Genomic DNA, 27910 nt, shown 5'->3' with positions numbered 1-27910 from the left:
GTGCCCCATGCCCTGATGTGCCATGTGGCCTGATGTGCCCCATGCCCTGACATGCCCTGTGCCTTGATGTGCCCTGATGTCCTATTTTTTTTTTTTTTTTTGGTGGGGAAGTGGATCTTGGGTGGGAGTTCCCACTCTTTTTTCCCCAGGACTTGAACCCTGTATAATATGCTTTCTATATTTGAAAGAAAGTATATTATAAGTGTATTACAACCCTATATACTGTACACCTATACCAATCCTTAAAAGGACTTTTATGGACATAATAGTAATAGCTAGTGATTACAGACTGACTGTCCCTGCTCCACACAGCGTTCTTTCCCTACACTGACAAAAGACAGAATGTTAAATGGCCGCCAGATCAGGTCTATTTATAAGGTAGGGGGTATGAGCATGTGCTGAAATGTCTCAATTGGCTGTCCTGTACCCCATGATGGATGTGTCATGGGTCAAAGTTCTTCACAATGTAAAAGATCATGGCCGCCACGAACAGCGCCATAAGTCTGCTGGTTTGGCGAATCATGAAAGAGCAAAGTTCGCCGCAAACCGTCCGCCGGGCGAACCACAAGGTCATCTCTACTAATGATCAAGATTAAGGGAAAGTAGAGCTAGTGAAGGACTTAGGGGGATGTTTTTTATTAGTGATCATAGAGATTATTTGAAAGATTTGCTCCCAAAATTTTGTAATTTTGGGACAGTTCCAGAATATATGGAACATATCACCTTTTTGTCGTACACCACACTTTTCAGAGATATATTTGCAAAAAATTTGGAAAACCATTTATCATTGTCCTTCCACTTCACAATTATGTGCCACTTTGTGTTGGTCTATCGCATAAAATCCCAACAAAATACATTTACGTTTTTGTTGTAACATGACAAAATGTGGAAAATTTCAAGGGGTATGAATACTTTTTCAAGGCACTGTATATCTTTTCTATTTTGGAGCAAAATCTTACCCAATAATTTCTGCCATCAATGAAGCTGTAGTTCTAGCATAGAAAATCTTTAATGAATCACATATCTTCTCTGGGTGTAGATGTACAGAATGTAGGAGACAGTAAAGTGGAGATATTTGTAGTATTCTTTGACATATTGTATGTATTTATTTTTTATTTCAGTAGGTCAGCAACAAGCATTGTTCACTTAACAGCAGAACCATAAATCATAGAGGCATAACAGAACAATATCATCTCCACCACATTATACAAATTATGATCACATATTTATTGACAGACCAAAAACAGTGCTGACTGATGAAATGAATTATTTTAGTTCTTTCCAGCTCAATATCCAAATGTTCATCCATAGTTTAAAAATTCTCCAAAAACTCTTATGTTGTCAGAAAACAAAAGCAAACAACAAGTTTATCAAAAGAAAAGAAGTGTACTATGCATACTATACAGAGAGGGAATCTCTTCAGCAGAACACAGACAGCAATAAAAACCTGACAGGGATTCTAACCCTTCTTCCCTATACAAAACTAAAATAAGAGCCTTTACATACACGTTTAAAAAAAAAAAAAAAAAGTAATGAGCAATTATGGAGGCTGCTATTGCTGACCACTCATCTGGATATACTGGTCTGCTGATCTGATGGCTTCACTGCTTTAAACTGCAATATACAGGCATCCCCCAAATATAGCATGTTTCTCTGGAGTTCCTGAGTTTTGCTTCTCCATTATCACCAAGGTTTTCATTGTCACCGAGGTCTCCATTGTTACCGAGGTCTTCATTGTCACCAAGGTTTCCTTTAAAGAAAAAATAAAATGGATTTTGATGCATTTTAGTTCATTTTTGTTAGTTTATGTTTTTAAATTGATGGTGTATACATTGTTAATTACTAATTAATAACATTTATGTTTTCACACAAATGTTTACTACAGCTAATACCCAAACACACAATTCACTGATCATTTTGAGAAAGCTTCCTTTCAATCCCTCTCTCTGATTTAACCATTTGCCTACTGGGCACTTTTACCCCCTTCCTGGCCAGGCCAATTCCCAGCTTTCAGCGCTATCGCACCTTGAATGACAAGTGCGTGGTCATGCAACACTGTACCCAAATAACATTTTTATTATATTTTTCACACAATTAGCCCTTGTACACACGGTCGTAGATTCCGACGGAATGTGTCTGATCGGACCGTTTTGTCGGATATTCCGACTGTGTGTGGTCTCCATCGTATCCGACGGACCAAATTCTCTAACTTGTTGGTAAAATTTTCTGAAAAAATGCTCCAATCGGACATACTCCAATCATGTGTAGAGAATTATGATCGGACAAAGTGCCACGCATGCTCAGATTAAATTCCTACACCAAAGCTATTGGCTACTAGCCAGAACGTAGTCCAATCGTAATGAAATAACGTCATCACGTTCTGCACGATCGAATTTTCTGACAACTTCGTCCGACCGTGTGTATACAACAGTTTCGGACAAAATCCGTCTGACAAAATCCGACGGATTTGGTTGTCGGAATCTCCGACCATGTGTACAAGGGCATAGAGTGTTCTTTTGGTGGCATTTAATCACCAGTGGGTTTTTTATTTTGTGATAAATAGATGAATAAAGACTGAAAATGTTTGAAAATAAAACAAAAAACGTTTTCATAGTTTGTTATAAAATTTTGCAAACAAGTAATTTTTCTCCTTCACTGATGTGCGCTAATGAGGTGCCACTAATGGGCACTTACTGCCAGCACTGGTGGGCACTGTTGGGACTGCACTGATAATTAGTGCCCTGATTATCAGTGTACATTGGCTCTCTTCTCTCCTCATGCTGTCAGCATGAGGAAAGGAGTGCCGATAATCGGCTTCTATTTACATCCTTCGATTAGCTGTGATTGGACACAGCTGATCAAGTGGTAAAGAGCAGCTGATTGGCTCTTTACCTCAATCTGTAATCAGGGGTGTCCTCCAGACACTGATCACAGAGCACGCTGCCCACAAGTCGCAGCAGGCAAGACCATGGGTGGCCATCATATGATGTCTTTCGGCTATAGCGTGGTTGGCAAGTGGTTACGTTTTGTATGAAGTCCTCAGAAAAGGGGAGGGGTCAGTTCTCTGAATTAGGGGGAGACACTGCTTTGGAGGGGTAAGCCACTGCTCTGACTCTGCTCTGTGTTTTAACCCTTTCACTGTCAGGACATGACAGCGGGGGAGGGGGGGTTCACACACAATCCGATGGCTGCAGACACTGGGATTGTGTATAAAACTGATAAGCAGACACCTGCCTGTCAGGTGGAAGCATTTGGGTGACTGCACTGCCACCCGATTGCTTCCACACCCCCCCCCCCGATAATGGCGCACTCCCCCCATATGTATTCAAGGCCCATCTGTGGGTTCCGGTGGGTGGTTGGGAGGGAGAAGAACGGACACGCATACACTGTCCTCCCTTTCTTGTTGGTGACCCTGAAAGCGATGTGTATGATGTCACTTCCAGGTCACCCTGTCACTTTCCCCGGCTAGCATAGCCAGGAAGGAATGGATTACAATGAATCCCAACCATGACACTCCCTGCCTGGAGTTTGCATGTTCTCCCTGTGCCTGCGTGGGTTTCCTCCGGGTACTCCGGTTTCCTCCCACAAACCAAAGACATGCAGGTAGGTTAATTGGTTTCTGTCCAAAATTGGCCCTAGTATATGAATGGGGACCTTGGATTGTGGGTAGGGACCAATGTGAGTGTGTAAAGTACAGGGATGGGGACAATTGTAGACACTCGGGTTGAACTGGATGGACTGGTGTCTTTATTCAACCTTACTAACTATGAAACTATGAAACAATGCGATCTGCATTGCAATACATTCAGTGGAGCCCAGAGGAGACATGCATGGTCTTTTAGGCTCTGTATGTCTCAGTAAAGAGTATCTGTCACCAAAAAATCAGCACATAGGGGACTCTTTGTCCCCCTAAGTAATGCAAAAAAAACTTTTTCAATTGCAAAAAAATAGTTACACCCAAGCAAATACAATTCCCTCAGTACATTTTAAGGATACCCACCCCTCATACATCCACATGTAAACATAAACGCACACGTCAGGGGTGCCGTCGCATGAAAATGTTGCGTGCAACACATGTTATATATATCGCTGTGCACGCCGATGTGAGAGCAATAATTCTAGCACAAGACCTCCTCCGTAACACTGATGTCTTATAGGGCAGTGGTCATCAACCTTGTCCTCAGGGCCCATTAACAGGCCAGGTTTTATGTATTACCTTGGGGAGACACAGACTAGAATACTGCAATCACTGAGCAGCAAATTATATCACCTGTTATGTATTTCAGTTATCTTGCAAACCTGGTCTGTTAGTGGGCCCTGAGGACAGGGTTGATGACCACTGCTATTGGGGGCTTTTAAAGCATTGCCTATAGAAAATATAGGGAACTGAAGTTTTTTCACCATTTCACGGGCCCAAACAAATTTAGGGTTTGGCAAGTTTGGTATCTATTTACTAAGTGCAACATCATGTATTATATTTTACCAGAAATGTGGGTAATTTATTGTGTTTAAGAGTAGTGGTGCGCGGTACTATGATGAAGAATCTAGTTAAAACAGGTTTAATATATTCAATAGGTACTCAAAAGATTAGATGATAAATGTAATGTCGTCTCCACTACAGGTAATAAATGGAACGTAGAAAAAGAAAAGACAATATATGTATATAAAAAAAAAAATATATATATATATATATATATATATATATAGTGAGGGACCCTCACTCCTATGCGTAGTAGTATTTTGAGTGGTAAACAAGTGGATAAGAAAAACAATTAAAAAAAAAATAAGACTGGTGATCCCAATGCGATTTTTTTTTTTTTTTTTTTTTTTTTTTTTTTTTTTTAAAAAGGTAGCAAAGTTGCATAAAGTGGCCATGTTGAATATAAAGAAGGTCCGTGAAGATAACTACTCCTGCATTTTAAAGTGACTAAAATACTATACATAAAGTAGTGGACGAAATAAAAAATATATAAAGTGAATCACTATGCGATTTGTTAAAAATGACGAAAAACGCATACAAAGTGCTAGTGCTGAACAATGAATAGATCTGAAAAAAATATCTGCTAAACCAAAGTATATGTGTAACAGTGTACAAAAACAATCATTCGCTGGATAAGGCAAAAGATGTAAATAATGCTTGCCTTGTGACCTAAAGAAATCGCATAAGGTGTTAAAGCCAAGGGAGGGTTAAGCAGAGTGACTCTGTGCGGGTGTCTTATACCATAGGCTCGAGGCTCGTTTATACACCATACAAAAACTCTGTCTGTTTGTGAGTACTAAAGCTGTTTTTATAAATAAACTTCAATACTGTTAAAAAATACTATACTATGGGGCTTCCTTCCTCCTTATCTGTTTAACCCCTTGCATAAAACCGCCGAGGTATACCACCACTCCCCCCCCCCCCCACGCTGAAGTACCGCTGAGGGACCACTTAAAGAGCCCAATACGGCACAGTAGGCAGGAGACGCCAGGACCCGGGGATATGTGAATAGGACCTTGAGGGATAAGGACCACCAGGAACCCCGAGGACACATATATCACATGCTGTTACCTTACAGCTGTAAGGTAAGGGGACACCCATATTCTGATCACACAGGACCACGTGGGAGATATCCACCATCACCATTATCACCGTTTAAATCTCTACCTTATAGTGCACATATATTTTAAGCACCAGCACTGCAGGCGATTGTCTTGTTACATGCGATTTTGGGCTATCGCCACCTGTTGTTGCACAAGCTGAATGGACAATTTTAACTAGGACTATTGTTCAATTGTTGTTCTTTTATAGTTTCAAATACTGTGCACCTTTTTTCTTTTGTTTTGGACTATTCCTAGAGGGTTGTTTCCCTCCCACCAACACTTGGATTGTTTATGCGTTTTTTGCTTTGATTCAACAATTTGATTAAATTTTTTTTTTTTTGGTTCTATGATTTAATTTAGTGCACTGCATCGATATTTAAGTCTATGGTATAAGACACCCGCACAGAGTCACTCTGCTTAACCCCCCCTTGGCTTTAACACCATATGCGATTTCTTTAGTCACAAGGCAAGCATTATTTACATCTTTTGCCTTATCCAGCGAATGATTGTTTTTGTACATTGTTGCACATATACTTTGGTTTAGCAGATATTTTTTTCAGATCTATTCATTGTTCAGCACTAGCACTTTGTATGCGTTTTTCGTCATTTTTAACAAATCGCATAGTGATTCACTTTATATATATTTTATTTCGTCCACTACTTTATGTATAGTATTTTAGTCACTTTAAAATGCAGGAGTAGTTATCTTCACGGACCTTCTTTATATTCAACACTGCCACTTTATGCAACTTTGCTACCTTTTAAAAAAAAAAAAAAAAAAATCGCATTGGGATCACCAGTCTTATTTTTTTTTTTTTATTGTTTTTCTTATCCACTTGTTTACCACTCAAAATACTACTACGCATAGGAGTGAGGGTCCCTCACTATATATATATATATATTTTTTTTTATATACATATATTGTCTTTTCTTTTTCTACGTTCCATTTATTACCTGTAGTGGAGACGACATTACATTTATCATCTAATCTTTTGAGTACCTATTGAATATATTAAACCTGTTTTAACTAGATTCTTCATCATAGTACCGCGCACCACTACTCTTTTACCCTTTTGTCTTCTCTAATTGGGGTTCGAGTACCCCATCTCAGTGTGTGCAGCGGTGCAACAATTAGATTACTCTCTGATTAGGCGCAGGAATATTTTCTTTTATAATTTATTGTGTTTGTTTGCCCTAAAATTCACTTTAGTGTGTTTGTTTTTTACTGGAAATTTTGCGTTTTCTAGATCATTGCAGTAATATTGTGTGACATAAAATATTGGAACTACCACTATGTTATTCTCTAGGATGTCTGCTTTCAGAAAATATATTATGTTTGGGAGTTTTGTGTAATTTTCAGCCTCAAATGATTTTTTAACCGGTTCCCGACCAGCGCACGCCGATGTACGTCGGCAGAATGGCACGGGCAGGCATATTGGCGTACAGGTACGTCCAATCTTCAATGCCTCCCTGCCATCGCGAGCACACCGCCGGCGGCGCGCTCGCGTGCCGGTCAGTCCGGTCGCGGGTCCCGCGGACTCGATCGCCGCGGGCATACCCCGCGATCGTCTCACGGGACGGCTGAATGGAGAAATGCCGTTATAAACAGCATTTCTCCATTCTGCCTAGCAACTAGTGATGCTGATCTCTGCTCCATGTGATTGGAGCAGAGATCAGTGTTCACTAAATGAAAGCCCAACCCCCCACAGTTAGTAACACACCCCTAGGAACACTTAACCCCTACACTGCCACCCACTGGTTAACCCCTTCACTGCCAGTGTCATTTACACAGGAATCACTGCATTTATATAGCACTGATTGCTGTATAACTGACAATGGTCCCAAAAATGTGTCAAAAATGTCCGATGTGTCTGCCATAATGTGGCAGTCACAATAAAAATCGCCGATCGCCGCCATTACTAATAAAAAAAATAAAATAAAATAAAATTATAATTAAAAATGCCATAAAACTAACCCTATTTTGTAAACGCAATAACTTTTGCGCAAACCAATCAATAATCGGTTATTGCAATTTTTTTAACAAAAATATGTAGAAGAATACGTATCGGCCTAAACTGAGGGAAATTTTTTTTTATTTATATATATATATATATATATATATATATATATATATATATATATATATATATATATATATATATATATATATATATATATATATTGGGGGATATTTATTATAACAAAAAGTAAAAAAAATTGTGTTTTTTTTCAAAATTGTCACTCTATTTTTTTTTTTATAGCGCAAAAAATAACCGCAGGGGTGATCAAATACCACCAAAAGAAAGCTCTATTTTTGGGAAAAAAAGGACGTCAATTTTGTTTGGGAGCCACGTCGCAAGACCGCGCAATCGCAAAAAGTGGTCTGGTCTTTGACCAGCAAAATGACCAAGCAAAGTGGTTAAACACGTGTTCAAAAAATATAAAAACGGCTCTGTCAGCTCTGCGTTTAAAGCTGAAGTTTATATTTGTTTGTATTTTGCCACTCTGGTACCTCCTTTCCCATTCCATTACCATATTAATGAAAATCTTAAATAAAAACTTTCCTATTTAATCGCATACCTTATTTTAGACCTAGTGATATAATGAATGGATCATGAGGGGCAACATGAGTTATTGCTCCTAAAAATGCCCCTAGTTACAGGCTAGCAATAACTCGGTTGCATTGAGGAGAGCTGAAAAGAGACGTTTGAGATGATGATAAAAAAAAAATCTGGCATGGAACCCTTTATGAGAAAATAAGGATTTTAACAGGTAAATGCTCATTTTGAAAGTGAAAATAACTCACCCATCTTTGTGAACCTTACCTAATGACAGCTCTAAAATATATCAATCTTATATTTCAATATTGTAAAAAATTCCAGCACCTGGAACAGTGAGGAAGACTTACTTGGCGCTGCAGAGGTGAACTGGAACAACATGATGGTGATGGCAATCAGAGCCAGGTAGTAGGTGGCCTTCATGGTGCAGTCTTGTGTCTTGGTCACTCAACAGATGGAGAGTTGGTATCGCTGTATAGAATGTACACTCCTGGTGAATATTTATATTAGAAAATGGTTAGAAACCACACCCCCAGAAGGACTGGTCCTGTCCACTTTATTGCTTAATGTCAACTTTCTTGTTCAGTGAGATAATTTCAGAACATGCTTTAGGGGTTCTGCTAAAGTATGCCCTTCAGGACAATTCAAAACAATTATGATTTTCTAATTGTTTTGCTGTCATAAAAGGTTTTTGAGATGTGTGAATGTGTGGTCTGAAACCTGTATTATATGATAAAAACACAATTTGGATTTTTTTTTTCCCAAGCTGGGCCCCCCATAAGTTTGTAGGCAGTGAGTTGGGTACCAGACCTCCCCCATTACCCTTACCTCTGTGTTTGTGGGCAGATGGCTTCTGCCCATTACCTAATGGTGAATTCAGGCTGGGCTGCTGATTGCTCCCTTTGTTGGGTTTGCTAGCTGCATGGAAAGAGATGAAGTAGTTGGGTACACGCTACCCTGTTTCCCCAAAAATAAGACCTAGCGTGATTGTCGGTGATGGCTGTAATATAAGCCCTACCCCCCCAAATAAGCCCTAGTTAAAGCCCTTGTAGGTCTTATTTTCAGGGTAGGGCTTATTTGGGGGGGAGGGCTTGTATTGCAGCCATCACTGACAATCACGCTAGGTCTTATTTTCGGGGGAAACAGGGTAGCGTGTACCCAACTACTTTATCTCTTTCCATGCAGCTAGCAAACCAATCACGTTAGGTCTTATTTTTGGGGAAACAGGGTAAGTAAGATGTTTTACAGCATCAGTAGAGCAGGGTTGTGACTGCCACTTTGAAGCTGGCAATAGGGATAACTCAGCATAGAACTTATGTGTCCTCTCCTATGGGCTCCAGGTGCTGGCTTGGGATTCCTGTGTCTATTTTAGATGTATGGTTCTTGTGAGTTTTTGGAGGCCATTTTTTGAGGCATATGTGCTATAAATAGCACGATCTGCATCATAAGGTGGTCGTTGAAAAGAAGTGAAGATAGGTGTGGGCGGAGCCGGCAGCTGAAGGAGATGGCGGCGTGAGAGGAGAGCTCCTGAGACTCACGGCGGTTCCCGGTCATATGTAGCGACTACACTGGCATAATTGCACTCTCCGACAGCCAGAACCACAAGGACACCCCACCGAGCAACAAGAGGAAGCGCATACCCTCCTCCGGTCCACGGAAACGTACTAATTATTTTCGCAGGGCGTAGGCCTGCTCGAACAAAGATGGCGCCGGGCGGGAGCAGACGCGCTGGCCGTCCAGACACAGCCCGCCGCTCAGCTTCTGCAGTGGAGGAGATAGCCGGGCCTCACCCAGAGAATCCCCGACCGGGAGTCCCCTCAAGATGAACCCCAAGACGTCACCATCACATCAGTATGCAGGTGAGAAGGGACATGGGGACTTGTCAGAAGATTCCACCAGAGAATTAATTGAATGTATAGATGACTACCCTGCGGTGGGGCAGCCCCTGTCTGACAAAATGCTGAAGGACATGTTGGTGTCCCTGAGGGGGTCCTTACATAAAGACATGATGTCAGTGATCACTCATATATCAAGAGAGATATAGATGGCTTGGGGGACAGAGTGCAACACGTGGAAAATAAAATGGGGGACGTTGCAGTGGCACATAATGAACTAGTGGACGCACATAACGAGGCTGAGGATGAAATGTTTAAAGAGGAAGTAAACCCTGATGGGTTTACTTCCTCTTTTTTTCCCTGCAAAGGTAAAGCATAATGGACTACTATGCATCGCATAGTAGCTCATTATGTGTCACTTACCTGACACAGGAGCCAGCGAAGTCGCCGCTGATCCCTGTAGTCCGCCGCATCCATCTTGCTGGTGGCGTCTCGCAGCTCCGACCAATGACAGCGGCGAAGCCGCGATGACGTCACTCCCGCGCATGCGCACGGGAGTCGCGTCTCGCAGCTCCGCCGCTGCCATACGGCGAAGCCGCGATGACGTCACTCCCGCGCATGCGCACGGGAGTCGACAAATTAGGCAAATCCATTCTTGGATTTGCCGCATTTAGTGCGCCTGCGCGCCGCTGTCTACGGCGCATGCGCCGTAGACAGTGGTGCCCATTTTCGGGCAAATATCTCCTAAACCATATAGGTTTAGGAGATATTGCTTGGACCTACAGGTAAGCCTTAATCTAGGCTTACCTGTAGGTCAAAGTGGTTTGAAGGGGTTTACTTCCTCTTTAATATTAAATCCAAGCTCGTGGACCTGGAAGACCGTTCCAGGAGGAACAACGTTAAGTACAGAGGGGTGGATGAGAAGATCCCCCCTGCTGAGTTACGCAGCTTTATTCAACAAAGGATTCTTCCTGAAGTGCCTGCAGCAGGAATAGTGGTGGACAGAGTGCATAGACTACCAGGCCATCCTTCCTCCCAGAGAAAGTACCCAGGGATGTAATTGCCCGTATACACTTTTTTCACCTGAAGGAGGAACTTATGTTAAAGGCCAGGAAAGATCCTACTCTGCCGGAACTCTATACGGGCATCAAACTGTTTGCTGACCTATCAAAATACACCATGCAGGCACGTAGCAAGCTGATCCCACTCACCAAGCTGTTCAGAAACCATGGGGTGGTCTACCGTTGGGGCTTCCCCGCCAAACTACTGGTTACTTGGAAAGGCAAGACCCACACTATATTTAAAGTCGATTCAGGTTTTCAATTGGCCGAAACTTGGGGACTACTACCAGCAGACCAACCAGTAACACCAAAAAGTACCTCACCACCAAAAATTGCCTCGCTTTGGAATAACACTCCTGAGTGATCATATCGCCCGCTATAAGAGGAGAGTGCACAAGCATTGCATCCGGGAACCCAGTGGCTCAAATGAGCAGTTACCCCCTAGTTGGATTAGCAGTTAACACTGCTACTATTGTTCTTGTTCTTTTTACACCCCTTGTCATGTTCTGTTCTTATTTCTGTTGTTTTCTCTTTTTATTTCTAAGTTTTTATGCTGACGCCATTGGCCTCATCCGTGATCGTGGGAAGTACCCAATGCCTATGGGGCGCAGCCTGTGCCTCTGCTACTGGAAGAACACTGAAGAATTTATAGCTACCAGGTACTCAGTTTCTCACCTCATACCAAATGTCTCTTAAATTTATCTCACTGAATGCCCATGGCCTCAACAGTCCATTCAAGTGAAAAGTGATGTGGCAGGAAGCCAAAGCATTGAATGGCGATGTCCTCTGTATACAGGAAAACCACTTTGCTTCCTCTAAACCTCTCAAGTGCACACATAAGCTGTTCCTGCACATATTTACTTCTAATGCTTCTGTCAAGAAAAGGGGAACTTTAATAGCGGTGAAGAACTCAGTGGCTTTTACTCTACACCTTTGTATCCCAGACCAGAATGGGAGGTATCTTATTTTGGTGTGCGATATCAACAATGTTACTTACACAATAGTGAATGCATATGCACCCAATACGCATCAAATTGCATTTGTGAATAAATTACTAAAGAGTGTCCGACAAATGTGCAAAGGAACTTGTCTGTGGGGACTTCAATGCAATAGTTGATGCTCGCATGAACACCACAGCTACTCCACACAAGCGCACCACCCTGCAGCAACTGTTACATAAAGAAGATCTATATGATATTTGGCGATGTCTCAATCCTTCTGATTGGGACTTCACCTTTTTCTCAGCTCCCAACAAGGCTTATACCCGGATTGACCTTTTTATTACTGATATCCAATCTTTATCCAAAATAACGGAGGCGAAGATACACTCTATTTTATGGTCGGACCATGCTCCTATTTCTATAACTGTCCAAGAGGCTCAGGCCTCCAAACCAATATATGTCTGGCGTAACAATGTAAACCTTTTTTCCCGGCAGCCTTTCAAAAAAGATCTTGAACTAAAGATCCAGGAATTTTTTGCAACTAATGACACACCAGATGTGCCTATTTCCACTATCTGGTGTGCTCACAAAGCTTATGTTAGGGGATTTTAGATTCAAATGGCTGCCAGGGAAAAAAGGCGCAAATCCATGGAAATGTCTGAATTATTGGCAAATATTAAACAGCTAGAGTCTCACCATAAATCCAACTTGGCAATGGATAAACTACAAGAGTTGACAACCCTTAGAAATCGATTTAAATAATTAATAGGGACCTCCCATGCTAATGCCCTGAGGAGGTTTAAAGCCTTGCATTACTCACAAGGTAACAAGGCGGGCACATTTTTAGCTAACTACCTCAAACAGTCTATCTAAAGACCCTAAGACAGTGATGGCGAACCTCGGCACCCCAGATGTTTTGGAACTACATTTCCCATGATACTCATGCACTCTGCAGTGTAGTTGAGCATCATGGGAAATGTAGTTCCAAAACATCTGCGGTGCCAAGGTTCGCCATGACTGCCCTAAGACCTCTCAACCCTCGGATTAGTTGATAGTTGAATTTTTAAACTCTGTATCTCTGCCAACACTGTCTACAGAGGAGCTTGAAACACTAAATTCCCCTTTGGGACAAAATGCGATTCTGGCTGTTATAAAAAATCTACCTAACAATAAGTTACCGGGAGCAGACGGATTTTCTGCAGAATATTACAAAACATTCCATAACAGTCTGATTCCTTACTTAGACAAACTATTTAACCAGGCAGCGTCCATGGCAGAATTTCCTTCTGAAATGCTTAGAGCAGTAATAGTAATGCTTCCCAAGCCAGGTAAACCCCCAGACTGCCCGCAAAACTTTCGCCCCATTTCATTACTGAATTCTGATCTCAAAATTTCTGCAAAAGTCTTGGCAAATAGATTAGCTATACTTACTCCTAAATTGATCAAAACAGACCAGGTGGGATTTGTCCAGGGTAGACAGGCCCCAGATGGCACCCGCCGCATGCTTGATCTAATCCGCATTGTGGAATTATGGAAAACACCTACGACCTTCTTGGCCCTTGATGCCGAGAAGGCGTTTGATAGGGTGCACTGGGGATACCCTGGACAAGTTCGGTATACAAGGTCTTGCGCAATCTGCTATTCTAGCACTCTATTCTAACCCCTCGGCAAATATATACACCTCTAATGCTTTATCTACACCTTTTCAAATAACCAACAGTACTAGGCCGAGGAGCCCCCTGTCCCCTATGATTTTTACACTCATAATGGAACCCTTGGCTGAATCAATTAGGAACAGCCGGGAGGTCACCGGAGTAGTGGTGGCGGATCAGCATCACAAAATCTGCCCTTTTGCAGATGACATGGTGCTGACCCTCAGGCCGCGTACACACGGGCGGACTGTTCGCCCAACTTAGTTCGTCAAACAATCCGACAAACAGTCCGCTCAAAATTTGCATGAACGGACTTGACCACACACGATGAACGAACAGTCCGCTGAAAGCGTGCGCGATGACGTGAACGGCACGTACGACGGGACGAGAAATACGACGTCCAATACACTGCAATGCAACCTTCGCCGTGTAAATCCTTTCTGAGCATGCGCGAAACTTAGTTTGTCGAACAAGCCTACACACGAGCGGACTGTCCGCTGAAACCAAGTTTCAGCGGACTGTCTTACGGAAATTCCGAAAAACTTTGTTCGTCAGACTGTCCGCTGAAACAGTCCGCTGAAGCCCACACACGAGCGGACTGTCCGCTGAAACACTGTTCAGCGGACAAAGTTGGGCGAACAGTCCGCCCGTGTGTACGCGGCCTCACCAATCCGGAGATATCCCTTCCTGCGGTTCAGTCCATTCTCACTAAATTCAGTGAGATTTCTTACTACAAACTCAATACAACTAAGTCAACTATATTCAAAAATGGAGCCCAAGACAGTCACCAAATGGTGAACCGCACTAAGGCCCTAGCAGCGCTTTACTGTTTTTAAAACATAAACATCCAACTGTAAGTTTAAATTTGAAATGTGATACAAAATATCAAACTGCACCCAGTAAGAAACCTTATAATATATATAATCAATTTCAAATTGAAAACATAAATGGTATCACATATGCCACAAACACAAAATATAGTCCATTAGTATATTGAATAACAGTTCATATTCAGCACAAATCCTGCCAGTATAAAGTGCTGTAAGTCAAAAAGTGGCAAAAGTTACTAGCAGATCGTTCAGATTTACAGTAGTCCACCACCACACCTCCTGTGCAAATCTCTATAGGTTATGCACTTACCAGAAAACCCTGGTTTAAAAGCACATCTCATATCACCGGAAGACCGATCGTATCATTAGCTCTCAGGTATAGCAAGGCATCAGATATATCTCATCGGCTGTATAATAGTCACTTTCCCAGAAGGTATTTTGCACATATAAAGGAATGGAGAAACTACGTAGCGTAATTCCGTACGTATCAAAAGATTTATTTATGTTAAAAACACTCGTAAAATTGCGCACTCACAAAGTAAACATCTTGAATAGTGCATAAAATTCAAACTCAAAATCCGATCGGTATGGTCTAACCTTACATCGCCGTCCGCGGTGTTCCCGGGAAGGGTAGACTGTCCAACGATTGTACAATCAGTTAAGCTGCGTGACTACGTCTACTATATTACCAATTAATATTTCTGCCCTTAAGTTAGCTAACCTACAAAAACAATTTCCCTATCTGGGTATAACCTTGACAACTCCTACTACCAACACATATAAGGTCAACTTCCAACCACTTATACACAGTATCTCCCTAGACACCCAACGTATTGCTAAATATGAACTCAACTGGTTAGGGAGCATAGCGGCATTTAAAATGCTAATACTTCCCAAAATACTTTACCTGTTTAGGACAGTGACAATTGTGCTTCCACCTACCTTTTTCAAGCAAATTGACCAATTAAAAAAAAAATGTATCTGGCAAGGAAAGATCCCTAAAATCCCATTCTCAATGTTACAAAAAACAAAAAAAGACGGGGGATAGGTCTCCCGGTTCTACAACTTAACCATACTGCAGTACTCATGGAACAGCTCCACTCATGGTTTGATAGGCCATCTGCTGAACTGTGGGTGGGTCTGGAGGAGGCTCTCACGTCCTCGAGGGATCTCCCTTCCCTGTTACTAGCTAATAGGACAGCCTCCAAACGTACATGCCAAATCTACCAGCCCTTAAGGCCTCTGTACATGCTTGGGAATTAGCCCATCAAATACAGGCTACAAAACAAGATTACCTTGAGGTTATGACCCCAATTTCAGTTTTAGAGTATATAATCCCGTATATAATCCCGTCTCTTAAACTGGTTGTAAACCCTTACAAACCACTTTGACCTACAGGTAAGCCTAGATTTCGGCTTCATGCGTATTGAAGGAGGCTCCATCTCAGACTTGGGACTGTTCACAGGTGAGAGAAAGAGCAGCCTTTGTTGGGAAAACCTGCTACCTTTTCAAAAACATTGGCTTGCTCTCAGCCTTGAAAGAGAATTTGTAATTTTTCTATGGGTTTCCTTTTATTCTTTCAGAAATTTTAATTTTATTTTTTTAGGGGGTTAGAGGAGCATAACCAAATACCTAAGAGGGTCAAAGACTACAGGATTTTGGAGCTTGTGGAAAGCTTTTTTCAGGTTGTACTCATTTGTTGAAATAGGTAAGGCTTGTATCTAAAACCATCACATACTGCTGAATAATTTTTGCTGAACTTTCCAAAAGCATAGCAAAGTATAGTATAGTAAAGAGATCATTTACATGTTGCTGTTTTCCAAGCTTTTTCACTTAAATAAGGTCCCAATAAACGACATAGTTGTGTTGTACTCCACTGTTTTGCTAGCACTTCCCTGAGCACCTATGGGTCACAGGGTACAAATTATCAAAAAAAAACAGCTACAATACTCGCCTATAACTAGGTGTTGTCTCCTGTATTTATTCTATTCCAAGATGCCTTTGTGGTTTAAAATGCCTCTGAACATTTTTTAATTCCAGTTCTTGGGTCATCCTAGACATAAGCGCAAGGACTGTTTATTGTGTTTACAGTGGTTTAAATGAACACTGAGGATATACTTTGACTAAATGAGCATCATGGCCCAACCTTTGAGGAGGCCTCATGACAGCCTTAATTTATAGTTTATTCATGCAGGTCACTTATCTCTGTATTTCTAAGGATCACACCATTAAAGCTATGAGCCCTTTAACCGGTTCCCGACCAGCGCACACCGATGTACGTTGGCAGAATGGCAAGGGCAGGCATATTGGCGTACAGGTACATCCAATCTTCAATGCCGCCCTGCCTCGCGTGCCGGTCGGGACCCCCGTGAGTCCGGTCGCTGGTCCCGCGGACTCGATCGCCGCGGGCATACCCGCGATTGTCTCACGGGACGGCTGAATGGAGGAAATGCCGTGTAAACAGCATTTCTCCATTCTACCTAGCAACTAGTGACGCTGATCTCTGCTCCATGTGATTGGAGCAGAGATCAGTGTTCACTAAATGAAAGCCCAACCCCCCCCACAGTTAGTAACAGACCCCTAGGAACACTTAACCCCTACACTGCCACCCACTGGTTAACCCCTTCACTGCCAGTGTCATTTACACAGGAATCACTGCATTTATATAGCAGTGATTACTGTATAAATGACAATGGTCCCAAAAATGTGTCAAAAATGTCCGATGCGTCTGCCACAATGTCGTAGTCACAATAAAAATCGCTGATCGCCACCATTACTAGTAAAAAAAATAAATAAAAAATTATTAATAAAAATGCCATAAAACTATCCCTATTTTGTAAACGCTATAACTTTTGCGCAAACCAATCAATAATCGCTTATTGCGATTTTTTTCTTTTTACCAAAAATATGTAGAAGAATACGTATCGGCCTAAACTGAGGGAAAAAAATGTTTTTTTTACATATTTTTGGGGGATATTTATTATAACAAAAAGTAAAAAATAATGCGTTTTTTTCAAAATTGTCGCTCTATTTTTGTTTATAGCGCAAAAATAAAAACCGCAGAGGTGATCAAATACCACCAAAAGAAAGCTCTATTTGTGGGGAAAAAAGGACGTCAATTTTGTTTGGGAGCCACGTCGCACGACCACGCAATTGTCAGTTAAAGCAACGCAGTGCCGAATCGCAATAAGTGGTCTGGTCTTTGACCAGCAAAATGGTCCGGTCTGTAAGTGGTTAAGTAATATCTTACACCAGGTATGATCTCTCCCAGTGGTATGGCAATGGTGCTTGGTGATTGGCCCAGCGCTATCATACTTATGCTCCTTCATACTCGGAGGTACTTGCCATTTTCTCTACTCCAAGTATGTAAATGCAGCAGTGGGGTAACAAAAAAATAGTGAGTATGTATGCTGGGTGGGGGGAATGTAAGCAAACCTGCTACTTTTCCCTGCATTAGATACGTTTTGAGGTAGGTTACCAGTAGGGACGTTGCGCGAACAGCGAACGTGGCAAAAAGTTTGCGAACCACAAAGTTTGCGGCGGGCCCCATTGACTTTAATGGCAGGCGAACCTTAAAAACCTCCAGGTCATATTTTCAGCCACAAAATACTTAGTAGCTGTGCACACCTAGTCCCACAACATGGACACTGACATAACAAAAGTTTTAAGTGAATCAGGGATCGACAACAACAAGCATTGTTTTTTTTCTGTGAAATTTTGACAATTCAGGAGCGCATGAAAGCCATGGAGGAGAGGCAAGGTCAGGGCAGGCTATGAAGGGGGTGTAGGAGATGATCAGTGCCACAGTCAGGGCAGCACAGTCCTGTGCCAGTGTCCCAGTGTGCCAACCTGTGCTTGAGCCCCTCTCTCTGCCTGGCCCTTACCCCCACCTATGCAGGGCTCCACTGCGGTGGTCCGGAGGTGCCAGTCCAGTGCTGATCCTCAGCCATGGTGCTGCCACTGTCTGCTGATTGGTTTCTCCGCTGCTATCTCCCTCATTGTTTGAAACCAACACCGCGATAAAGACTGATCACTGACACTATTATCATTATTATTATTATTATTATTATTATTATTACTATTCTATTATCCTTCCTACTTTCAATTACTGGTTATTTATATGCACACAAAAATAAAGAATGAATGAATATAAACACTTTTATTTTATCTAAATACTAGATATTATTAAATTTTTCTGTATTTTGTTTTCTAAAAAAACATGAAATATCACCACTATATGGGACTTTTAATGAAGCATGCAATAAACATGGATACCAAGTATGTGTCTGACAGGTAGTTTATAATAGTATAACTGCTATATATCAATGTAAACAAGGAATGATTTGTATATAAAACAAATAGCTTTATTTCATAACATATAATACATGACAGTCATGGCGGAGAAGGAAGGGAAGGAGATAACATAACTAAATTTTCTTCACTAGAATCTGTAGGTACACAACCTTTGATGTCAAAAGCAACATCCATCATCTCGGGTCACCTTTATACACATCATTTGGTTAGAATGTTGTATATAGTGCTTAAACAAGCTTATCAAGCACTTACCCCTGAAGGAGACACAGTTTCTCCGGTCCCCTGTTCATGTGCCCATGACTCTGCAAACCACAACATGCACTCTGACACACCTGGCTGGGTTGGATTTCTTGCATATGTTTATGCCGTACCCGGGTAGCGAACAACAGTAATGACACAGCAAGTGAAGGTTTGTGCTACTAAGGGAGATGGCATTAATCATTTCCTATCCTGCCAACAGCAGTTTGACAGCCGGGCAGTGATTTTGTTATCCTGACTGGATGTCGTATAACCCAGAGGTGCAATCTGTCACTGGCCATGACCAATCGCGACAGGTCACATGACAGTTGTATTCAATGGATGGCTTTCTTTCATGCCATCCATTGGATACAACTGTGTTGCTAGCTGTGATTGGTCACTGTGGTCACATGGTACAGACAGGGCCATTAACAGTCCATCTGTACCATGTGATTAGCCCTGGCCAATCACAGCTAATCAAAACAGACTAACTGAATCACTTTCGTTCAGTAAAATGCTTGCTTATAGCAATGCATATAAGCAAGCATAATGTGTAAAAAATCAATAAATCCTGATCACTTCCTCAGAGTAGAACAATGTTACTATGGTAACATATGGCTCTGGTCACTGTGTGTTAAAAAAAAGTAATAAAACAAAATTAAAAAACTTTTGTCACCAGTCAGTGTCCCTGATTATCGGCACACCCACGCCATCACACCCATTGTATGATAATACTGTACTGCACTGGTGAAGGTATGTTAATTTTTTTTTATTAATTTTCCAAAATTCTGACAATTTTCAAAACTTCAAAAAACTTGCCATGCCTCTTACTAAATACCTTGGACTGTGTAGGGTACAAAAAGGGTAATTTTGGGGGGTATTTGTACTGTCCTGGCATTTTCAGGCCTCAAGAAATTAGATTATCAGTATTAATTGATATTCAGATATATACCATAGTTTGTAGGCACTATAACTTTCACACCGACTAAGTAATATACACTGATTTGGGTTATTTTCACCAAAGAAATGTAACAGAATACACTTTGACCTACATTTTATAACAAACAATTATTTATTTGCAAAATATTATAAGAAACACATTTTTGTTTCAACATTTTCACTCTTTTGTTTAGCAAAAAGTTAAAAAGACAATTGTCATTAAATACCACAAAATGAGAGCTCTATTTGTGTGAACAAAATGATAAAATTTAGTTTGGGTACAGTGTTTCATGACCGCAATTGTCATTCAAAACCCTGCATGGGAACAGCAGAGGGTTGCATTAATGCTGGCCATCAATTCTGGAAGCCTTCCATTAGCTTTCAGTTAGAAGATTCCCTCCAGATTTCAGTCATTTGGGGGCTCAGATTCTTTGGCAGATTAATGGGAACTGCTCAGTTTTGTTTTTCATTTGAAGTATTTATTGTTTGTAAAAATGTGTTGCATTTCTATGTAAGATTCTGCATGTCAGATAACAAATATCTGTACATTGACCCTTCAAATATCTTGCTCTCAAGCACATTTTTGGTCTCATTACTTGCTCCCAGAGATCACCCTCAAGCTAATTTCTCAGGACAGAACCAACAGAACAACTGGTTTTGAAAATCCCTTTCACCAACTTTTGTAGGCATGTTCACAGAGAAAAAGTATTTTGCTTACTTGCAGTGTTTTTGCTTTCTGTAAATTATTTTGTATTCACTTGCAAAGTGTCTTTGAACTTGCTATAAAAATTGACTAGTCAATTGGCTGGCACGTGGGTCTTCTTTTCTTTTTCAAAAGAATTTTATTAAGTAAAAAGACAATACAGCAAGAAGAAACATATGATTAACATATGTTGCAAATGGTAAGGCACATAGAACCTGTTGCACATATAGTAGCTCGTATGACAGTGAAAATCAAATATGAACTTTAAAGATCCAAATACTATTATTGATCCAACCGGACAGTGTAAGTTGCTCAAACAGTCCTCTTTATGGGAGTCCGTTGGCTATGTAACTTTTTTGTTTCAGTAAGCATTAAATGATAATTATCTTACAATAAACAAAGGAGAAAAAGGTGGGGGGAGGGGTAGGACGGAGGAAAGAGTAAGGGAAGGGGGGCAGTGGATGAGGGGGGGGGGGGGGGGGAGATGATGGGTGCGACTCCGCTGCCCTCAGTCATAAGTGGGGGGTGAGGAAAATAAGACGATAGGCGGGTGGGTTGTGTGGTGGTGCATTCATATGTTGGTCTATAGAAGCAGAGGGGTCGGGAATATGGGATGTCTGATGTTCCCTGGGGGGGGATCCAGTAAGGGGAGGTTGGTCAGTTTGGTGTGTAAAAAGGTCAGAGAGAATAAGTCACAGGTTGGAATGTTGAGTGTGGGTCTATTTCTGTCTTTTGGTCTAGTTGCTACGCGCTTTAATGCGATCGAAGTCTGGTGTAGTTAAGAAGTGTTTCCAACATGCCCATTTTGACCCATATGTACTTGGGGTGTCTTTAGCTATGTGAATTAGTTCTTCCATGTCCGCTATCCTTTGCATTTTCAGAAGCCAAGTTTGGACGGTAGGGACGGTTCGGGATTTCCAGTGAATCGGGATGCATTGCTTGGCAGCATTGATCATATGTATTATAATGGATTTGCGATATGTAGATTGCGTCAGAGTGGTGTGGTGTAGAAGGAATTGAGCCGGGCTGTAAGGTACTTCGTAGATCGTTATGGTTTTTATCAATTGATGTATCGTTGTCCAAAAGGGTTGGAGAGAGGGGCATGTCCACCAGACGTGGAGCAGGGTGCCTTGGTCTTGTTGGCATCTCCAGCACATATCTGAGATGGAGGAGTCCCATTTGTGTAGCCTCTCTGGTGTTTTATACCAACGGGAGAGGATTTTGTATCCCGTTTCTTGAACGGATACATTTGTGGAGCCCTTATGGATGTTAAGGAATATGTTGTTCCAGTCATCTTCTGCAAGTGTAAGGTTTAGGTATTATTCCCATGCTGTACAGATTCGAAGGTCGTTAGATTTGCAGTCCCCGAATAAGAGAGAATGTGTTTGGGAGATAAGATGCGCGTGGGGTGTATCTGAGGCGCAAAGTTGTTCAAAGGGTGTTAGTTGTCTCGAGTGGTCTGTCTTATTCCCCAATTTTTTGAGGAAATGGGATAATTGTTGGAAGGTCCAGAAGGGAATAGGGGCCGTTTGCATCTCTCTAGCTATTTGGGAGGATGATTTTGGGCATCCATTGTTATAGAAATGTTGTAGTAGGACTTGTGGTCGTGACCAGTGGCCTTGGAGGAAGTTGGAGTGCATCCCAGGCGGGAAGTCAGGGTTTAGTTTAAGCGGAGTTAGAGGGCTCGTGATCGAAGAGATGGAGGATTGTGTGAAGAGTTTTCGGAAACACCGCAGAGTCGGTGCTATGAGTGGGTGTATCTTGATTTCCTTTTGGGAAAGCGAGGTCTGAATCCACGGGAGGGATCTGAGTGGCATTATAGTGCATGAGGATTCTAGGGATACCCAGTCTTTGTTAGTCTTTGTTGTTCCAGTCTACAATTCTAGTGAGCTGGACTGCATTGTAATAATTCGAAAGATCTGGGAGGCCTATGCCCCCTAGATGTTTGGGTCGAGTCAGGGAGGTGTATTTGATCCTTCTACGGGAGCTCCAGAGAAATCTGGAACATATGCTTCTGTAGGATTTGAAGAATGATTGTGGAAGATGTATGGGGATCGTCTGAAGTATGTATAAGAATCTCGGTAGTATATTCATTTTTAATATGGCGGCCCTGCCGAACCACGAAAAGATTGGCTTATCCCATTGTTTCAGGTCAGAGGCAATTTTTTGTAACATAGTTTGGAAATTCCTTGTGTATAGGTCTTTTAGGTGGGATGTAAGTTGTATACCCAGGTAGGTGATGGAGTGGTCATTCCAGTGAAATGGGAAGTTTGTTTTACAGTGGATTACGTCTTCGGGGGGGAGGGAGACATTGAGGGCATATGATTTGGAGAAATTGATTTTAAGGTTGGATAGTGTGTTGAAATTTTTATATTCACTCAATAAAATCGGAATTGTTGTGTGCGGACGTGTAAGAAATAGCAGGATATCGTCTGCAAAGGCAGCAAGTTTGTATTCTTTGGTGTTGGTCTTGATTCCTGATATATCGGGGTTTTGCCTAAGGCTGTTGAGAAGGGGTTCAAGGGTAAGAATAAAAAGGATAGGAGACAGGGGGCATCCCTGTCTAGTTCCATTGTATATGGAGAAGGCATACGACAGGGCATTGTTAACACGTACTTTGGCCGTTGGGTTGTGGTATAGAGAATTAATAAGGGTGGTAAATTGTGGTCCAAAGCCTATGGACTGTAATACAGCTTGCATGTAATCCCATGCTACCCTGTCGAATGCCTTATCCGCATCAAGAGACAAGAAGAATCCTTTACTTTTGGAAGTTGTAATGATGTGATGTAGGTTTATAGCTTTGACAGTATTATCTCTAGCTTCACGATTGGGGACAAATCCTACTTGGTCATTAGCAATGAGGGAGGGCAAGATGGGGAGTAACCTATTGGCCAAGATTTTGGCGAAAATTTTGATGTCCGCATTAAGTAGGGATATTGGTCTGTAGTTAGCTGTTTGTGTGGGGTCCTTGTCTTCTTTGGGGATGACCACTATGTGAGCTTCAAGCATCTCTTTATGCATATGGGTCGTGTCAGAAAGAGAGTTGAAGGCTGATAAGAATGGCTTTTGTAAAATATCCGAGAAAGTTTTGTAGTAGACTGCGGGCAGTCCGTCCGGGCCTGGGCTTTTACCGGATTTTGTTTGTTTGAGGGCTTTTTCCCATTCAACTTGGGTAATGGGACCTTCCATGTCAGCTAGGAGGTCCGGTGTTGAGAGTTTTGGGCAGTATTTGTTTAAAAATTCTGTCATTTGTTGTAGTCTAGAATGAGCAGGGAGCGGGGGGTTATCAGATCCTTTTAAATTGTATAGTTTGGCGTAGAATTGTTCGAATTCCCGTGCAATCTCATTGTTTTTGGTGTATTTAACTCCCATTGGGGAGTTTAGGCAGTGAACGGTATATCTAGTCTTTTTAGAATGGAGTGCCCTCGCTAACATTCTACTGCTTTTGTTCCCGAATTCGTAAAAGTATCTTTGGGATAGCATGTACCTTTTCCTAATGTTTTTGCCTAATTCCTCCTGTATTTTTTTGTCCTGATATCTTGGAGGTCCTGGAATGTTTGGAAGGCTAGGGTGCATTTGTGTGCCGACTCTAGTGTTTTGAGTTTGTCAAATAATTGTCGAAGGTATCTCTGTTTGTCTTTTTTAGCTTTGGCAGAAATAGAGATCATTTTTCCTCTTATTACGCATTTATGGGCGGCCCATTGGGTCATTAAGGGAGTGTCTGGGGTGTCATTCTCTTTAAAATAGTCATTCAAGCAATTTCTGAGTTCTGCAATGTTCCCTACGTCTGAGAGTATAGTGGGGTCCAGTCTCCAAATTTGGGTACGCGTCAGTCTATCGGGGAGTGTCAGCGTGGCCGTGATAGGATGGTGGTCTGATTGAGTCATTGGTTCTATCGTCGCATTTGTCAGATAGGCAAGATCAGGTTGAGTCAGGAATAAATAGTCAATTCTTGAGTATCTGTTGTGGGGGGATGAGTAGAAGGTAAAGTCTTTCATTGTAGGCTGTGTTGTGCGCCAGGTGTCATGGAGAGAGAGTTTTTGGAGGGATAGCTTAATCTGACGCAGTGCTCTATAAGGTAGAGAGCAAGAGCCCGTGGACGTATCTACCAGTGGGTCCAGAGGGACATCGAAGTCACCACCCAAGATCAAAATACCTGATTGGAATTCTTGTAATTGGGTGGAGACGGCACGGAAGAAGGATACTTGTGTTTTGCTGGGGCTATATAGATTAGCCAATGTTATAGGTTTGTTGTACCAAGTGCCTTTGAGAAAGATGTATCTACCCTGCTCATCCTGTATTGTTTCAGAAACCTGTATAGGGGTATGTTTAGAGAACAGGATAGATACACCCTTGGTTTTAGTGGTCAGGGACGTAGCATGGTAGTGGGTAGGGTAATAATCCGATGATAGTTTGGGGATTTTCAGGGAATTAAAATGTGTCTCCTGTTGGAAGACTACGTCAGCTTTCAATTGTTGCATGCTCAGTAGTATTGATTTGCGTTTTTCTGGGATATTTAAACCCTTTACGTTCAGAGAAGCTATTTTGAGCGAGGGGAGGGTGGTTTTGGAGCTTACAGTATTCATTATGGGTAGCTTCTTTGATATGAGTAGGGTATCAGAGTGAGGCGTTGTATCTCTGGGGTGAAGAGGGCAGCGGAGAAGAACCCAGTCGTCTGTAGGTCTGTGGAAGGGTGGGGAGTGGGTAAGGGTAAGGTTAGGAAAAAGGGGAGGTGGTAGAGGGGGGTTAGGTTGGTGATACTATAGAAATTAGGGCTTGTGTAGCTGTGTGTATGGGGGGACACACAGCTAAGCTGAATACGTGGGTACTGGGGTCGGGTGTAATACCCAGTTACACCCCCGACTGAAGTAATTCCAGTAAAAGTCAGATCACTCTCGGAGGAGATCTCTGTGGGTGAGGGTGGAAGGTGTCGAAGTGAGCTGTAATATGGTCTCACAGTCCCAGAAGGTCTCGGAGCCCATGATTAAGACTTACATCAATATAATCAGTTGCAGATGGGGGAAACTGGTTAGCGTGTAAGATTTCCGCAGTTTATAGATAACAAAGGGTGAAAGGGCCTATCAAGGTATGATGAGATTAGCAGAAGAATTGTGTGGTCATCAAATACAAGCATATCTCAATCAGAACGGAGTGAGAAGGTAAAAATCAATCCTGCAGATAAGTGTAAGCGGATAAGGACTTAGCAAGTAAACAACAAGAGAGAACGAGTGGGACGGTTTCAATAAACCTAGGTAGATTCATGTTACTGACTATGTGGATGCCAGCAATTTGTCCGCCCATTTGTGTTGTTCATCCTGTATAGCAGGAGTCTACCAGGTGAGTTATGTAATTTAACAGTCCAAAATCAAACAGTTTAACAGAGCTGTAACAAAATAAAGAACAATCAAGTAGGTATAACTAATAGAGGATTCCCTATTTCAACCTGTTTTAGAACCCCGTCTCAAGGTTAAAATGACATGCTGGGAGTCAGTCTCCTACCCCCCTCTACTTAGCATGGTCGTATTACCGGTTCCCAAAGGTGAAATTCAGAATAGGGCATATAAGTTAGGGAGTTTACGGCATATATAACAGACTTGTGTAGCATGCCCACATGGCGATCGATCAATTTTTTGAAAGGGGGGGATCTAAGAAGCTTAACCCTCTACCACGAGAGGGTATGGTATTAGGTAGATATCAATAGACGTGTCACTAAAGGGCCCTGGAGTTTGGCGGGAGACAATAAGCTAAAGTACCATAGCAGGGTTCTGCTTATTAGTCAGGGAATGTGAGGTATCTCTAGAAGTCAAATATTGCGTAACTGAGGTATCGATCGCCATGGGAGTCACACATATAATAAGAAAAAATCAGAGAGAAAAGAAAAAGAAAAAGAAAAAAGAAAAAAGATCAAAAAACGATGGGTATAAGAGAGACGAGTATTCAGCATGGTCAAACAGTAGGTATTCTCACTGACACTGCAGAAGCAGTGAAGATGGGTCTATGGGTGTCCAGGCTGCAGACAGTGTAGACGGCATCGTAAGAGCCTTAAGGCACAGTCACATTTGCTCTGTGAGGTCTGGTGAAGTGGTCAACTGGGTATCCGGGTAGAGTCAACAGCTCCGCCGGAGCTCTGTGGGGGCTGTGCGGCCCTTTTTAGCATTGAGTTCGGTTTGCTACAAAGGGTAGAGAGAGTTACTCACCAGACCTGTTGATCTCGCAGGAGCGCGTCATGGCTGGGAATGAGGGATCATGTCGAGCGAGATGGTAGAGGAGTGTGCCGACATGTGCAACTTGTAGTTACCATTGTGCCTTGGGGGGGTATGCAGGGAAAACGGAACAAAAAGTTTCAGCAGAAAAGGGGTAGCGACATGAGATCCGGGGTTCGACAAGATGATGGTTATAGGTCATTCCTTGGGAAAGTTGTGATTCCATTTAGGCTCTTCTTTGTCTCCGGTAGTCCGGGGATGCTGTGGGACTATTATTCCTCACGTTGTCTGCTGCGCGTGGAGAGGCAGGTGCAGGTGGAGGGTATGCTCTCCGACGGCGGCTGATGCTGAAGTTCCCTGCTTCCGCTATTCCGTCCATAAGCTCCGTTCTGTGCATGGTGGGTAAGCGAAATTCGCTGTACCAATCGGGTACCTCGATTGTTGGTATTGATTCGCTGTGTGGCCATTAGCAGTGGCTAATAGGCAAAACGGGTATTTCCATCTGTAAGTTACTGCTCTTTCACAAAGGACATCCAGGAGGGGCCTTAGTTCTCTTCTCCTCTGCAGGGTAATGGATGATAGGTCTTGAAAGATTTTTATCTCAGATCCATGATGTACGATCCTTCCTCTGGCTCTCGCCTTTCTCATTATTTCCTCTTTTAGAATGAAATCTGTGAGGCAGCATATTATGTCTCTCGGCGGGTCCGCTTCTCTTCCTCTGGGGCGAAGCGCTCTGTGTATCCGCTCAAAGGGTATTGCGGTATCCAGGGGTCTTTCCAGTAGATCATTGAAAATGGTCGCTACCGTTTGGGCAATTTGCGGTGGATCAACAGATTCGGGGAGGCCTCTCACTCTCAAATTCCGCTGTCTGCCACGATTGTCGAGGTCCTCCAGGTGGCGGTTTATCTCCCTGAGATGGATTGCATACGATTCTGAAATCTGCTGAATCTGGCACAGTGAGGCGTCGTGTCGGGCCTGTGTGTCTTCTACCTCATCCAACCGCGTTGTCATAGCCTGGAAGTCCGCGCGGAGTTCTGAGATAGCTGCGGATAAC

General features: G+C 42.3%; 1 long non-coding RNA gene across 1 annotated transcript; it reads right to left on the bottom strand.

Moving 5' to 3' along the window:
* Positions 1-1074: 1074 nt before the first annotated feature.
* Positions 1075-8628, bottom strand: LOC143998204 (uncharacterized). Its single transcript, XR_013277779.1, has 2 exons — positions 8492-8628; positions 1075-1750 (listed from the first exon to the last, which is right to left on the bottom strand). It is a non-coding gene; the product is annotated as an uncharacterized LOC143998204 (long non-coding RNA).
* Between the last annotated feature and the right edge of the window lie 19282 nt (positions 8629-27910).

The sequence above is a fragment of the Lithobates pipiens genome, unplaced genomic scaffold (genome assembly GCF_037356315.1).
Source record: "Lithobates pipiens isolate NorthernLeopardFrog02 unplaced genomic scaffold, aLitPip1_a1.2 Scaffold_19, whole genome shotgun sequence".
In the NCBI taxonomy this organism is placed as follows: Eukaryota; Metazoa; Chordata; class Amphibia; order Anura; family Ranidae; genus Lithobates; species Lithobates pipiens.
This window is presented reverse-complemented; position numbering and strand designations above follow the sequence as displayed.